The sequence below is a fragment of the Thermobia domestica genome, chromosome 7 (assembly GCF_964235325.1).
Source record: "Thermobia domestica chromosome 7, izTheDome1.hap1.1, whole genome shotgun sequence".
Taxonomy (NCBI): Eukaryota; Metazoa; Arthropoda; class Insecta; order Zygentoma; family Lepismatidae; genus Thermobia; species Thermobia domestica.
This window is the reverse complement of record NC_137460.1, coordinates 211539170-211555366: the sequence shown is the minus strand read 5'-3', so window position 1 is coordinate 211555366 and position 16197 is coordinate 211539170. Positions and strand designations below refer to the sequence as shown.

The following is a 16197-nucleotide window of genomic DNA, read 5'->3' as shown; positions in this document are numbered from 1 at the left end:
TGCTCAAGAACCTGAATAGGTTAGTAATTTGTGATATCGAGCATGAGCATCATATATGTGCTCATGACCCCACAAAAAATAAGGTGAGCACCACATATGATGCTCATGGCAGTCAACCTGTTAAAGCTACAAAAACAGACTCTGAAGGAACGTTTGTCCTTCGAATGTTACCTCTCATTGTAGTTCACAGTGAATTTCTGAAACGTATTGCGTTCTGCAATAAAGCAATTTTTCCATATATTAACAAAATGAAACAATATTACTACAGGACATGGACGTGGAATATCGTACGTATGGATATGGGTACGGAATATCATCAGAATCCCTGAAGATGAATGCAATGTGTGTAGGGATGCGCTCGAGTCGAGACATGTCTCGAATCTCGACTCGACTCGACTCGAATTCGAGTCGAGATTCGAGTCGAGACACACTTTGTAAAATTCGAGACGAGTCGAGACGAACGTATTTCTCGACTCGAATTTTCGAGTCGAGACACGAGTCGAGTCGAGACGGCTCTTAAAAATCTCGACTCGACTCGAATGTCTCGAAAATCTTTCTATAATTTTTAATATTATTTTGAAGAAAGTATTCACTCAGAAACAGCCTTGAAACCAATTCCAGCTTTTATTCCTTCAGAAAGGTACAGAACGCATAAAATTAATAGTTAATATTTAAAGATCAAGATTTAATTTTCAGCTCAATTCAGTTAATTAGAACTAATAGTTAATGTCGTTGTATTTTGTTGTACTGCAAATATAATGATAATAATAATAATTGATTATCTAGTTTGTATAAAACTATTATCCGTAGTCTAAATCTAGTTTTGTATAAAACTATTGCGATAAAGTGAACTTCATAAATTCTCTGAATGAGCAGTTGGTAGTCTATAGTAATTTAGCATAGTTATAATTATTGTGTTTTCGTTCCCATGAACACAATAGGGTTACGTAACTTCTGGATTATTCGCTTGCCCAACTATTCTGAGGCTTTAATATGTTGCAGCATATTACGAGCTACGGATAATATATAATGTAACATTTGTTGTACATCACATATTATAATACGAGACTATTTTACATAGTATATCTTATCTAATATAAATAAAATAAAGAGTTTGTTTGTGTGTTTGTCTGTCTGTCTGTGTGCGACCTGGGGACCAGACGAGTGGACCGAGAGTTCCCAAAATTTGGTCATGTGTACCTTAGTGCATTCCCCAGATCAAGACGAAGCGTTTTTTTAATATTTCGAACCAGGGGGGTCTCGGGGGGACGTTTACTGGGACCGACCTGGGGACCAGACAAGTTGACCGAGAGTTACCAAATTTTGGTCACGGATACCTTGGTCCAGGTCCCAGTCTAAGGCAAAGCGTTTTTGTCAAAATTGGAACCAGAGGGTCTCAGGGGGGCGTTTAGCGAGACATGTAGTAAAAGTAATCGAAATTGATCGACATTAGTGTCAAATCCATAGTTTTCACGGTCGCTGAGATCAATGGTGACACTTCCATCAGCGATGACTTGCAAATTCAGCTACTACTGTATGCGGGCCGGGTGTCAGCGGGTGAGGAATACCGAGACATGTATAAGTAGCCCATATTGATTGATACTAGTGTCAAATCCATAGTTTTCCCGGTCACTGAAATGAATGGTGATACTTCCACAGGTGTTGACTTCCAAATACAGCCCCCATGCGAAGAATGGGTATATTAAGCTAGTATTACAATAAATGGACTGCTTGGATGCCAAGAACTAGTACAGATAAGTACCATTCACTTCTATGAATAGGTATTTTTTTAAAGGATTTTTGTAAACACTAAATTATAAAACAATGAACTACATACAGTAGTTATGCTTTTGGTTCCCAACATAAAAGAAATATGGATTGTTCATGAGATATTGAACTTCAACTTTCACTCCTGGAAAATTTCAATTTTGGAGTTAGGCCACTTGGCATCAAAGCAGTTCACTGTAAGATAAATACATTCCGCACATCAGTAACATAGTTGTTCAGGGGCCTTCGATTTCCATCCTCTCAAATGAAAGCTGAACGATTGCTTGATACATGCTGACTATATAGGAGAAATAGTGTATTAAGTTTTCGAGCTTTGGTGCGTATCCGTATTTACACTCTGATATAACTTTAAGTTCACACTCAAATCGAGCTAATTGTTTAATGCATTTCGAAAGCTTTTGTTTTTATGCAGCTCATTAAGGAAAATCTATTTCATAATCGTAACATTTATGTACTAAGAAACTATGAACGTAAAGTGGACTCGACCTAGCCCCGTGGCCGCTGTGACTCAGTGGCACAGCTCTCACCCTTGGTGTGTGAGGACTCTGATTCTGTGTGTGTGTGTAAACTCCGCGGCTAGTGTACGCGTCTTTGCCGTGGAAGACTCGGGTTCAATTCCCGGCGCGAGCTCATGTAGTTCGGATTATACGTTAATCAGTAGGTCTACATTTCATATATCCTCGCTGCTGAAAGAGACGGTAAAGTCAAAATCAACTCAACAATATATATGTGTGTATGCTTATGTGAATTTCCTCGTGGCTGTATGGTTAACACATACGCCTTGATCGCGGGAGACTCTGGTTCGATTTACGGTGGAAGCTCATGAAGTTGTTACCGGTATCCCACTTTAAACTGTAGATCCATGCCTCATATAACCATAGATATAATATATATGCCTTTGATACACTTATTTTCCGACTTGGAAGCCATCGAAAATTTCCGGACACAGAGTCCCGTAGACCGAAAATGAGAAACATGGGTACAGAGTAAAACAGCCATAGAAATTCAAGCTTTTTAGGCTAACTTAATCCTTACATATAATGCAAGTAGCTTGGCCAAGTTATAATGGAGGAAATGCTATCACTGCAACACTCTGAGAATAGAAAATGTTCGTCAGGTATTACTATCCCCCCCTCTCCTGCAGAATGAAAACCCTGACTAAAACTCAATATATATATATATATATATATATATATATATATATATAAAACTATTTTGTGTAATGTAAAACTATTTTGTGAAACATAGTATTCATGTTTCCTTGTAGAGGTCCTTACGAGGGTTCGCTTCCATCTTCCTCTCCCCAAGAACTAAAATAAATTAAAAAAATTGCTATCTCTTGTACAAAGGACGCAATTAAAGTCCCAGTGTAACACCCCTTCACATATAGATTTTTTCCCTGGAAGAAAACCAGTTATTATTGTTTCTTGATTTCTCAGTCTCACCTACATAAACATACAAATAGAATTACAGGATAGGACATGTTTAGAGTGCTTGCACGTGACATCTAACTATATTTCTCATCAAATGTGTCACAGATGAAAATTTCCGTTTGTACTGCCTCTATTTTCTGGTACCAAATTTCACAGAAGTAAATCCCCACGCTGAGCGGGTTTGCATATCCAGGCTCCTAACTATGAAAATATTTACGATCACTCCAACCCCAATCATTTCACAGATTCAACCTGTTGTATATAAGTTATCAGGACATAAAATTGAATGTAATTTATACGAAAAACCCTTTTATGCATTGCAAGATCTGTAACGTCCAAATATTCACCACAAACTTATAGTTGTATCGACATAAACAAAACAAAAAAGTGTGGAGCAGGAAACCACTTTACAACACAAAAGTCAAAAGAGGTCACTGAAGACATACGAACTGGTCGAGCGGTTTGGGTGACTAGTCTGTCAATCAGAAGTTTATGTGTTCAAACCCTGTAGAAAATATTCGTTTTGTTTTTTTCTTAAAAGTGTGTTCCTATTTTCATCAGAGGACTGAGAACATTTCTTTGAATAAATCTTTGGAAATTACTTTTCTCTCAAATTCGATTAGAAGCGAACATTATATGAATTGCTAATCTAAAATCCACAGCTGAGAACAAAATATTAAGTATGTTCAATATGTCATTATTGTCATTTGATTTGTAATTAAAAAGTAATTATAAGCATTGACGATTTCAGAAGATTCTCCCCGGTAATGGTCAAGATATGAATGAGAAAAAACTGATAAAACATTATTAGTCTACTTTGAGCATGATCGAAAATAACTTATGGCCACGAAGGGGAAATTTATGTCGACAGGGTCTCAAATTCTCCGACGGGTCATGACCTGAAATTATCATTGTTTGAAAGGTTTCCTTAACAAATAGAATATTATATTTATTTCTCCTCCTACGTTTTGAAATGGAAAAATCATAATTTTAAATAGAATTATAATACGATAAGCATAAAGATTTATACAACTAATGAAGTAAATATCCTTGTGTAAGTTATCGATTTCTATTCGGATTAAAACTCGAATATTCGTTTGCATCACACTTTAAAGTAAATCCTCTCTATATATAGTTCCTACTGGAAAGCATGTTTAACTCCAATTACTTAATCAATATTTTTAATAATATATTTTTATTGTAATACTCTTACTATTCAATGTTGTATGCACTTAATTTCCCAAAGCAAAACCTCACAAATGTATAATTGACTAGTAAATATTATCAAATAAATTATCATTTAGTTTACGTAAACATTGCATCGCCTGATTTGAAACTTCGTATTTTAAATAATAATAATAATAATAATAATAATAATAATAATAATAATAATAATAATAATAATAATAATAATAATAATAATAGTAATAATAATAATAATAATAATAATAATAATAATAATAATAATAGTAGTAGTAGTAGTAGTAGTAGTAATAAAATCATAGCCATATCTTTATCAGAATTTCAGGCTTAGTCAATAAATGAATTCAACATAGTCTCTATTCGAAGCTCTATTTAATCGAATCAGATAGAAATACGAAGAGGAACTTCGAGAACAGATAAAAGAAAAATGTTACTTTGGTGGGTTTGGATGTAACTTTTAAGAGTTAGTTTTTTTTTTTTTTTTTGCAAATTACAGACAAATGCCTTGGACACTTTTTTCTTTTCTTTAAGTTAACTGATTCACCGAACGTATCTGACATATGAGTAACTTGTCTCTATATTCTACTCGGTTATACACGTTTTACAATATTTTCCATTAACCTTGAACGACAAGAACACGAACACAAAAACATCCACATAGGTATGACAGTTAAAACTCCTAACCTCCCCCACGGGGAATCGAACCCGGGACCACATACACCTGAGGCACACGTGCTAGCCACTAGACCAGCGGGAAGAGCAAATAAAATGTATTTTGTAGTGTCTGAAGTTTATAGCTATTTCACCCTGTTGTAGTATGTTTATTGATTTTTTAATGTTTACCGTATTCGTTACTTTGAGGAATGATATATATTATTGATATAGGTTTTATTACATATTCGGCCATAAATATTATATAAATTATCAGAATTATTCATGATCTTCCATGGAAATTCACTGGTGCATGCGCAGTAGACAGACAGTGTAATTGGAAGATGAGTTCAACAGAGATTATAGGGCTATATTCCGCCGATTATATTTTATTTAATAACTATTTAGAAGAGATAACGAAAACGAGTCTACATAATGAAGATGGAATTTCCGTAGAAGATAGAATGGTGAGGTGTATACGGTTTGGGGTTGATATGGTTGTTGTTGTAGAATCTAAAAAGAAAATTAATAAGATGTAGAAAACTTGAGAAAGGCTTGTGAAGAATATGGGATGAAAATAAATGTTAGAAAGACAAAATCCATGGTGATTGAAACGAAGCGATCGGTGTGAAATATAGAAGTAGGAGCGGGAAAAAACAACAAGTGATTAGTTTTCGATATCTGAGTACTATTACTAGTGATGATTTGACATGCGAACGTGAAATAAAAGCAAGGATAGAAATGGCGAAAAGAGCCTTTAGGATGGAGGAAATAGTATTTTGAGGGGTATGGTGGCAGGGAAGAGAGGGAGAGGACGAATTAGACTATATAGAAACAGAATTAGGCTATTGGCGATATCAAAACAGAAAAATCGTATGTGAAGATGGAGAGGTTAACAGAAGATCGTGGAGCATGGCAGCTTCTCAGCTGCGGTAAGTGACCCGCTGGTAATGGCGGAATACTTCTGATATAATGATACTGATGATGCACAGTAGGAACAGAAATATCCACTTTACTGTCATTGCTAATACGAATCACAATGCAAATTTCTACAGGTTGTCAAAATACCTCGCTCTAAAAGCTGTAGAAAACTATCTGTTACTATGCGAGGGAAAATCATAGGTCGAGCAACAATTAGACAAATTGCCATTCAGATAGCTAGGGGTATGAGCTGTGACGAGAAAACAGTGAAGAAATTGATTTAGCGGTATGAAGAAGGTAGTGAATATTTCACATCTTGGCCAAGAAGTAGGAGACCAATAATAATAATAATAATAATAATAATAATAATAATAATAATAATAATAATAATAATAATAATAATCATCATCATCATCATCATCATCATCATCATCATCATCATCATCATCCCAGGAATTTATATTTATTTCCAGCAAAACTTTTGCATACCCTCCTAGTGCAATATGATGTTTTTGTAAAACGGCAATTATAAAATTGTCAAGCTGAATTTGAAAGTCATAATAAGTAGTGCTTTATTTACTTATTGCACAATTCTTTTATGCCAGTAGCTTTCGCCACCTTACTCGCTCTTCATGCTTACTCAGGAGGAAGCTGCAGGTCCCTAGGTTGGGAACTACTGCTTTCCACCAAGGAATTCAGACAGCCTGTTAGAAATTTGCGTTCTGACCAACATCAGAAAATTGTGTTCTTCTGTTTCTACTGCGCATGCACCAGTGAATTTCCATGGAAGATCATGAATAGTTCTGATAATTTATATAATATTTATGGCCGAATATGTAATAAAACCTATATCAATAATATATATCATTCCTCAAAGTAACGAATACGGTAAACATTAAAAAATCAATAGACATACTACAACAGGGTGAAATAGCTATAAACTTCAGACACTACAAAATACATTTTATTTGTTCTTCCCGCTGGTCTAGTGGCTAGCACGTGTGCCTCAGGTGTATGTGGTTCCGGGTTCGATTCCCCGTGGGGGAAGTTAGGAATTTTAACTGTCATACCTACGTGGATGTTTTTGTGTTCGTGTTCTTGTCGTTCAAGGTTAATGGAAAAGATTGTAAAACGTGTATAACCGAGTAGAAAATAGAGACAAGTTACTCATATGTCAGATACGTTCGGTGAATCAGTTAACTTAAAGAAAAGAAAATAGTGTCCAAGGCATTTGTCTGTAATTGTAAAAAAAAAAAAAAAAAAAAAAAAAACCTCTTAAAAGTTACTTTCAAACCCACCAAAGTAACATTTTTTTTACCTGTTCTCGAAGTTCCTCTTCGTATTTCTATCTGATTCGATTAAATAGAGCTTCGAATAGAGACTATGTTGAATTCATTTATTGACTAAGCCTGAAATTCTGATAAAGATATGGCTATGATTTTACTACTACTACTACTACTATTATTATTATTATTATTATTATTATTATTATTATCATTATTATTATTATTATTATTATTATTTAAAATACGAAGTTTCAAATCAGGCGATGCAATGTTTACGTAAACTAAATGATAATTTATTTGATAATATTTACTAGTCAATTATACATTTGTGAGGTTTTGCTTTGGGAAATTAAGTGCATACAACATTGAATAGTAAGAGTATTACAATAAAAATATATTATTAAAAATATTGATTAAGTAATTGGAGTTAAACATGCTTTCCAGTAGGAACTATATATAGAGAGGATTTACTTTAAAATGTGATGCAAACGAATATTCAAGTTTTAATCCGAATAGAAATCGATAACTTACACAAGGATATTTACTTCATTAGTTGTATAAATCTTTATGCTTATCGTATTATAATTCTATTTAAAATTATGATTTTTCCATTTCAAAACGTAGAAGGAGAAATAAATATAATATTCTATTTGTTAAGGATACCTTTCAAACAGTGAAGATTTCAGGGCATGACCTGTCGGAGAATTTGAGATCCTGTCGACATAAATTTCCCCTTCGTGGCCATAAGTTATCATCGATCATGCTCAAATGGACTAATAATGTTTTATCAGTTTTTTCTCATTCATATCTTGACCATTACCGGGGGAGAATCTTCTGAAATTGTCAATGCTTATAATTAGTTTTTCACTACAAATCAAAGGATAATAATGACATATTGAACATACTTAATATTTTGTTCTCAGCTGTGGATGTTAGATTTGCAATTCATATAATGTTCGCTTCTAATCGAATTTGAGAGAAAAGTAGTTTCCAAAGATTTATTCAAAGAAATGTTCTCAGTCCTCTGATGAAAATAGGAACACACTTTTAAGAAAAAAAAAACAAAACGAATATTATCTACAGGGTTTGAACACATAAACTTCTGATTGACAGACTAGTCACCCAAACCGCTCGACCAGTTCGTATGCCTTCAATAACCTCTTTTGACTTTTGTGTAAAGTGGTTTCCTGCTCCACACTTTTTTTATTTTGTTTGTTTGTTTATGTCGATACAACTATAAGTTTGTGGTGAATATTTGGACGTTACAGGTCTTGCAATGCATAAAAGGGTTTTTCGTATAAATTACATTCAATTTTATGTCCTAATAACTTATATACAACAGGTTGAATCTGTGAAATGATTGGGGTTTGAGTGATCGTAAATATTTTCATAGTTAGGAGCCTGGATATGCAAACCCGCTTAGCGTGGGGATTTACTTATGTGAAATTTGGTACATATGTTTCATTTATGTTATGTTGCTAAAATTCGTTAGGAAACAAGTACAGGCTGCGCCTGTGTGCCTGACAGAACGTAAATGTACTGGATAATTATTTCTTCACTTTCTTCCAGAAAAAAAAGTAACCCATCTCATGTCGGCTAACAAAAGGAGGTAGCGGACCAAAGATAGCCGTTGTTTACCTAAGGTCGTTACACAGCAGGGATTTCATTCAGTCAGAGGGAAAAGAAAAAATAATTTAAGGGTTCCTACATTTGTTTTGAACTGCAATATACTTCTTCCTTTTATTTTAAGAACCATTTCCTTCCCATTTGTCTGCATCAGAAAAAAATGCAAAAAAAAACACTAGAATGTGCCTATTTACCCAAAGTACGTACTAGATCACTAGTTCAATAGTAAAATCACTAAATCTAGTACGAAATCATAAATGTGGCATCCCTGGATTGGAGCGAAAGCAATGGTTGGAGTAAAAACTAGTCCGTATTTCTACTGCGTTCTGTTGTTGAATTCACAGAAATGTTCAAAAATAAATTCAAGAAGTAAAACACGATCCTACAAAAGACTGTTTACTTGCTCACTGGTTTTAGTATTGTGAACTGAAACTCAAGTACGCAGTCATGTTGAATACTTCTGTCCCTTTCTACTTTACAACTTGAGGTGGGATGAGGGTCAGGATAGATCTAGTGATATACCGCTAAAGGAAGTGCTTCAGTACAGAGTCGGAAGCGGTATGTATACTACTTACAACGTTACCCCCCACATAAAATATAAATTCACCCTTTCTCCCTTCCCTTTTTCGAATACAATGAACCGACTCTTTTGCTGAAGAAAGATGCTAAAAGAAAATTGAAACATCTGTGTCTAAACTTTCTTTGAAGCGCAGTCTTTTGTATTTGTAAGGTTTTGCGAATGTTTTCGAGATAGCCAAATCTTTTACCATGGACTCCTGCTGCGAACTGACCATGAGTAAACACCCGATCTCGCTGTGCTCAATTTCTCTCGCACACGTGAAATGGGTTTGTTGTTTCCAAAACAAATAGGAAGTTACCTTCTGCTTTTGCATTTCTGCACGCACAGAGGTACCATTGTTGTTTTAATGATCAGAAGAAATATCAAAAACATCCGATATATATGATACAAAACAGCTAACAGAGGGAGGCAAAGATAAAAGTAGGCCTATACCAAGTTTTCCGCGTGGTACCATTATGGAGAATAAATATTTGATAAAGTCACGTAGATGCGCTTAAACCTATTCCATCTGTCCTTATAATTTTTCTGGTCTCATCAATTTCTCAGGAGAATACGTACAACATATGTCCAAATTCCATATATAGTCTTTCTAAACTAATGAGTAAACTCATTAAGAACACCAACTGATATCAATAAACAGGAAAGAAAACAATACTTATACTTCTATCATTTGGTACACAACTCTATGAAGCACAGCTTGTTTCTTTTCGAAATAGCTCCTTCGTGTCACAGCTGTGGTTAGTTTTGTTTTGTGTTAGGATGAAAGAGAGAAATGCAACATTTGCTTCGCGGTGAAGTTATATATATTATTAAGATGAGCGGTGATAAGCGAGGTTTAACAAAGAGTGCCTTTCGGATGCACAATTTAACGGGTAGTTGCAGTCCGTGTTGAGAATCGAACCAAAGCTATGTAAGACATGTTAATATTGAGCTCTTTTGTGGTAAAAGTGACCTTCAGAAACACACAAAAGACTTGAAACATCAAGCTAATGTAAAGCAATTTAAAAATAGCCTACCTATCGCTGCATCTTTTCTGTGGCTAGGAACATGCAGTGTGTAGCAACAAGAATCGTGTTAAGGACTTTTTTTCGAACATAACATTCCCTTCCACACCATAAAAGACAATATAATGTTTGTTAAAAGAAAGTGCACATAATATTTTTAAATTTTGTTTGTGATCCTATCATGCATAATTATAAATAATGCCTTTCATACTACGAGAATGAGTTCAACTATACGTCATGGCCCCTCTAAAGAGGGGCCGCGGTGGCTCAGTGGTAGATCGTTCACCTCTGGTGCTTGGGGACTTTGGTTCGATCCCAGCTCGCACCAAGTGAACTTTGTGGTGGACAAACACCGTGTGCGTGGGTTTCCTCGGGGTTCTTCCGTTCCTCCCACTTTCTTCATTCCACGATTTCACTAATTTCTCATCATCACCCCTCTCCTTTAGCCTAACCGGCATAACCGTGGGACGTAAAACTCAGATTTCACTTCATTTTTTCCCTCGAAAGCGATATCTTTCAAAATTATTTATTGTTAGATGTTGTAAATTTACGGTATCTATTTTAGTGGACGGGAAATTTTGCATCTAATCGGATAATTTCATGGCTTCTAACAGGAATTCGCAGTTACGAAATTTGCATCACTGTCTTTTGAAAGGATGCCTAGAAAAAATACTACTAGAAAATAACTGAAAACACAAAATGGATTTGATAGCCAAATTCACGTCATCTTGGTGCGTCATCATTTTTCTTTAAATATTTGTATTTAGTATTAGATTAGAGTTTAGTGTCCCTTTCAGCATCAAGGCTATATGAGACGTGAACTTACAAATTAACGTGGGTTCAGAACCACAGGAGTTCAAATCGGAAATCGAACCTAGGTCTCCCGCACCAAAGACGCGTACGCTAATCATATGGACAAGGGTGTTCGATATTTAGTAATGTGTACATAAAGTTGTGAAATTGCGCTTGTATAATGGAATGCAATTCCTTCTACTGACATAAACCTTCACAATACTTAGCTGGAGAAAGTATCTTTAAAAAGAAAATGTCACTCTTTATGTTTCAGTTCCTGGTTCGACTGAAAGATGGAACAAATTGCAATGAGCGTTTTTGGATCCTACTTTGTGTAGTTGATTCAATATAAACTTGGTATTTGATACGGATATGAACTATTACACTTATTTGGTGTTTATTTCTAAATAATAAGTCCTAATACAATTTCATAAAGTTGTAATTCTTCTTTAGTTTGTATCACTTTACACAATGACAAATCCAAAAGGTGTGTTGTATCGGTGCAGTACCAGTTTTTCACGTTTTTCAAAATGTTCCAAAACCCAAAGAATAATCTTTAATTTCTGATATTTTAGTCGTCACAAATTACAATTTTATAATGTAGTCAATGTTTATAATTACTGGGCAGTTCGGCGTTTAAACTAATGACATCATAATAAAGTCAAAACCATAATTTTGAGTTCGAGGCTATGTGAGACGTGGACCTACTGATTAACGTGGAATCCGAATTACATGAACTCCCACCGGGAATCAAGCCCAGGTTTCCCACGCCAAAGGCAAGTATGCTTACCGTTAGCCACGAAGGAGCTCCACCATAATTTTAGTGGGCGATAAGAAATATCTCGCCAGTGCTTTTACAATAAATAAAATTTTATAAGTATTAAAGAATAGTGGTAAGAGATTTTATAATAGCTCTTTTATTTATGAGATATGAGTATTTTGAAAAAAAAAAACAACTAAAGAATAGGTTGGCGGAACCACAAATGACTCGTAAAATAAACTTTCTTATAAATACATACGGACCTTACTCACCTTTTATAATTGCTATGCTTACGTTCTCCATAAAAAAAGAAATTCTCTTTTAGTGATACTTTACACAAGATCATGAAGTGGGTTCAAATTTAATTAAAGGCAAAATACAATACAATAATCCACAAATATTGCCTCAAGTGAGTTTAAAGATTTCTAAACACTAGTGCGAAACCGGGCTCTGCCGTTGCGATCGATTTACAGGTCTTGAGACGAAAGTAAGAAGGGACTTACGCACACAGTAAGTAAAAACAATTAATATGCCTGTAACTTTCCCCCAAATACGTGTATCTTAAAACTAACCTCACCATTATTTTTCTAATTAAATTCTAGCCCGAAATTATGTATCATATTACCCTATTCCCATTTTGAAAACTTGACCTTAATTCAAAATGGCGGATTTCAAGATGGCTGCCATCAAGGTCATATCTATCATACGACTTCCCCCCAGGACTTATATGTATCCACATGGTTTTTCTTCACTTTTCTTCATTAACGCTCCGTTTACAAAGGGTAGTAAGGGACTTCTGTAGTAATCTCTAATAACCACATCACAACTCTTAAAAGTTATTTAAAAAAAATAGAAAACATGCACCATGGCAAAAATTTGTCATCACAAGTAATGGTGCATACATGTCTTCTATCAGCAAAAAAAGTTTCGTTGGAATTGGAGCCGGACATTTGAGTGATGTCCCTTGTGGGATGTGATTGAACGTGACGTCAGAACACATCGCCCTCCTCCCCGGAATTTACGCTCTCTCCATCGCTCTCTCCAGCGACCTATCAAGGATCATTGCGTGTATGCCAAGACGTGTCGCCGTTTTTATCCATGCCAAAAGTCGACATACTGACAATTAGGTAGGTAGTCATGATGGTCTGGCTGATGTGTGGGTATATTTTAACTCGTACATTTTGTCTCGACTCGAATTTCGAGACGTCTCGACTCGAATTCGAGTCGAGTCGAGACAGAGACTGTCGAGTCGAGACACGAGTCGAGACAGAAACATATTTTCGAGTCGAGACAACATTTTCTCGAGACGAGTCGAGACAGGCTTAAATCTCGACTCGACTCGACTCGAATGCATCCCTAAATGTGTGTATTCGAAACCTGAGGTGTGGATATATTCACCTGGCAAATAGCCTGTGGATGCTTGTTAAAATTTCACGTAGTATCGGAACATGATCGAAACAGCCCCTAGTTAGGTAGTACAGTCAGCGACAAGTGTTTCTCCGTTTGATGAAATTAGTTTCGTAAATAATTTTGGAGTGGAAGGACAAATTGAGTACAATTTTCGGTGAATTAAAGAGAATGTAATTTTCTGTAATTTCAAGCCTCAAAACTCGACAAAACAGTGTTCGCTTCACTGTTATTCCCAAAGTACATTTTTTCCAAACGGAAATAACTTTTATTGCTGACTGTACATTACTCTCTTTTAATGTAAGCCTTGTTTTCAGTACTCACTCCTTTGGAGTAGACGGAAGGGATTGTCTGTCGATACAAATTGTTGATCTTTGGTAGAATTTAATCTAATTGACGTACTAATTAAAATTTTTAAAAGAAAAAAAAATAATCTACATCCAAGATTATTTAAACTAGTGATCACCAAACCGTCAATCGCGAGCCACTAGTAGTTCGCGGGTAAATTTTCGGTAGATCGCGGTAACGCTCTGGTTACCAACCTTGATTTCTCCACTTGATAGGCAATAAACAAATGTATTTAAAAAAAAAGTTGGTATTTTTTTTGCTTGGTAGCTCAGAGTAGGATTTGAAAGCGGTACGGTTGCTCAGAAACTTCAGAAACTTGGCGATCACTGATTTAAACTTTTTTTTTTACTAGCAGTATTAAACTAATAATAACCATGCTTTCTTTCATTACTTTTCTGTTTAGAACAAAATACACCAAAATCGTTGTAAGCTCTTCACAAAATCTCATTGAAAAGCAACTAACTTCACCAGTTAAGGTTACTCTTCTGAAAGAAGTATATTGTTAATGGCGAGCTCTAAGATTGGTGAGTGAAATATTTATTTCTGATAGATAAAGATCATTAAAGCTTATTTTTGATAAAATGATCGGAATAAAAAATATCCTTACTAATAAATTAGTCTTTCTAAAATTTTGTGCGAAAAATGATCACACTTTAGATAAAAGTTGGTTACATACTTACTTGTGAAATACGAATAAAATTTCTACAGCTGTTTCCCGGAAAATTATCGGCACAAGCTCTCAGTAAGCTACTCCCTTATGATTTTTTCTTATAAAACTGGAATAAGGTTGAGTTGAGTTGATTCCAGTTTAGCATCCCGTTCAGCAGCGAGGCTATATGAGACGTGGACCTACTGATTAACGTGGAATCCAAACCACATGAGCTACCGCCGGGAATCGAACCCGGGTCTCCCACGCCAAAAGGCGCGTACGCTAACCGCTTAGCCACGAAGGAGTTCAAAACTGGAATAAATTAAATTATACTATTTTCAATTAAAAATAATCATATTTGAACAAAATCATAATAGACACTATTCATAACATTACCCAAAAATAGTTCAATTCGAATAACCAATTATTCTCATAGTTTTTTTAAAAAAAGAAAATTAATTATGCCAAGTTGAGTTGTTAATGAATTGCTAGATTTATTTACGAGAAAACTTGCTGAACAAAACTCACTTCACTAATAAATACTTTTGTGGCTTCGCCCCTTCCTCTACAAATATATTAACATTTTTTTAAATGACATATGCATTTTTAAAATAGAAACATCATATAGCCATTGTGCAAAATAACCATAAAAATATAATTAACACGAGTTACCCCTTCCTAAATATTATGAGAAAAAATAGTTAAGTACCTTATCGAGCTGTAAATAAAGTATTTATTTATGAAATATAAAAAAAAATCATTAGAGGTGTTTCCTTTAGAAAATCGACCGAAGAAAGCAATTTCATGCCAGCAAAACAACTCTTTTTTTGATATTTTACAGGGGAGAAATGAAAATTAATGTTCTAGTGCCCATCTATGGGATGTAATCTTCAAACGCTGAACACACTGCAAAATTCCCATCCTTTGGCAAAGTCTTCCACATAATTGGTAATAAATGTTGTGTTCAACATGCTCAACAAACGTATTTTAAATGTGTCTCATCAATACGGCTCTCCCTGTACAAGTACTTTTAATGGATTAACTAATTACCGCCTATCTAATAGTTTGTGTTTTATAAATAGTATGTTGTAAATAAACTTATTTCTACAATATAAAGACATCCTATGTAATTAATATCTGTATTAGTTCTCATGTGTACATAATATTTTAAGTGTTGTAATTTGAACATGCTACCTCCTACTGACCATAGTACAGTCTTTATATCTTATTTTATCTTTTCTAGTTAATGAGACGATGGATGCAGAAAAAATCGTAAATTCTAGTAATTATTCGAATCGTCTAACACCAAAAGCAGCCCTTGTAGATTTACCTAAATCTACGTTCACTGTGTACATGGGTGTGCTATAGCAGTTCGTTCTATTATTTTCAACGAATTTTATAAAGTTCGTTACTAAAATTTTCTCTGTGTGTGTGTGTGTGTGTCTCTCTCTCTCTCTCTCTGTCTGTCTGTCTGTCTGTCTGTTATTTACGATTTTTTTAAAATTTTGAGCCCTTCATTCGATGGAGCATCAAAAATTATCTGAAAGAAGTAATGGAAATTTTCGCGTCACTCTTACCGTTCCCAAGGGGCCCGCGGTGACTCTGTGGTAGAGCGTTCACCTCTGGTGCTTAGGATTCCGGGTTCAAACCCTGCTCCCGCCAAGTGAACTTTGTGGTGGACAAACACCGTGTGCATGGGTTTTCTCGGGGTTCTCCCGTTTCCTCCCACTTTCTTGATTCCACCATTTC

At 35.0% G+C, this 16197-nt stretch overlaps 1 protein-coding gene across 1 annotated transcript in view; it reads left to right on the top strand.

Moving 5' to 3' along the window:
• LOC145690710 (cell adhesion molecule Dscam1-like) overlaps window positions 1–16197 on the top strand; it is a 934280-nt gene that overhangs the window by 616620 nt on the left and 301463 nt on the right. The window lies entirely within an intron of this gene.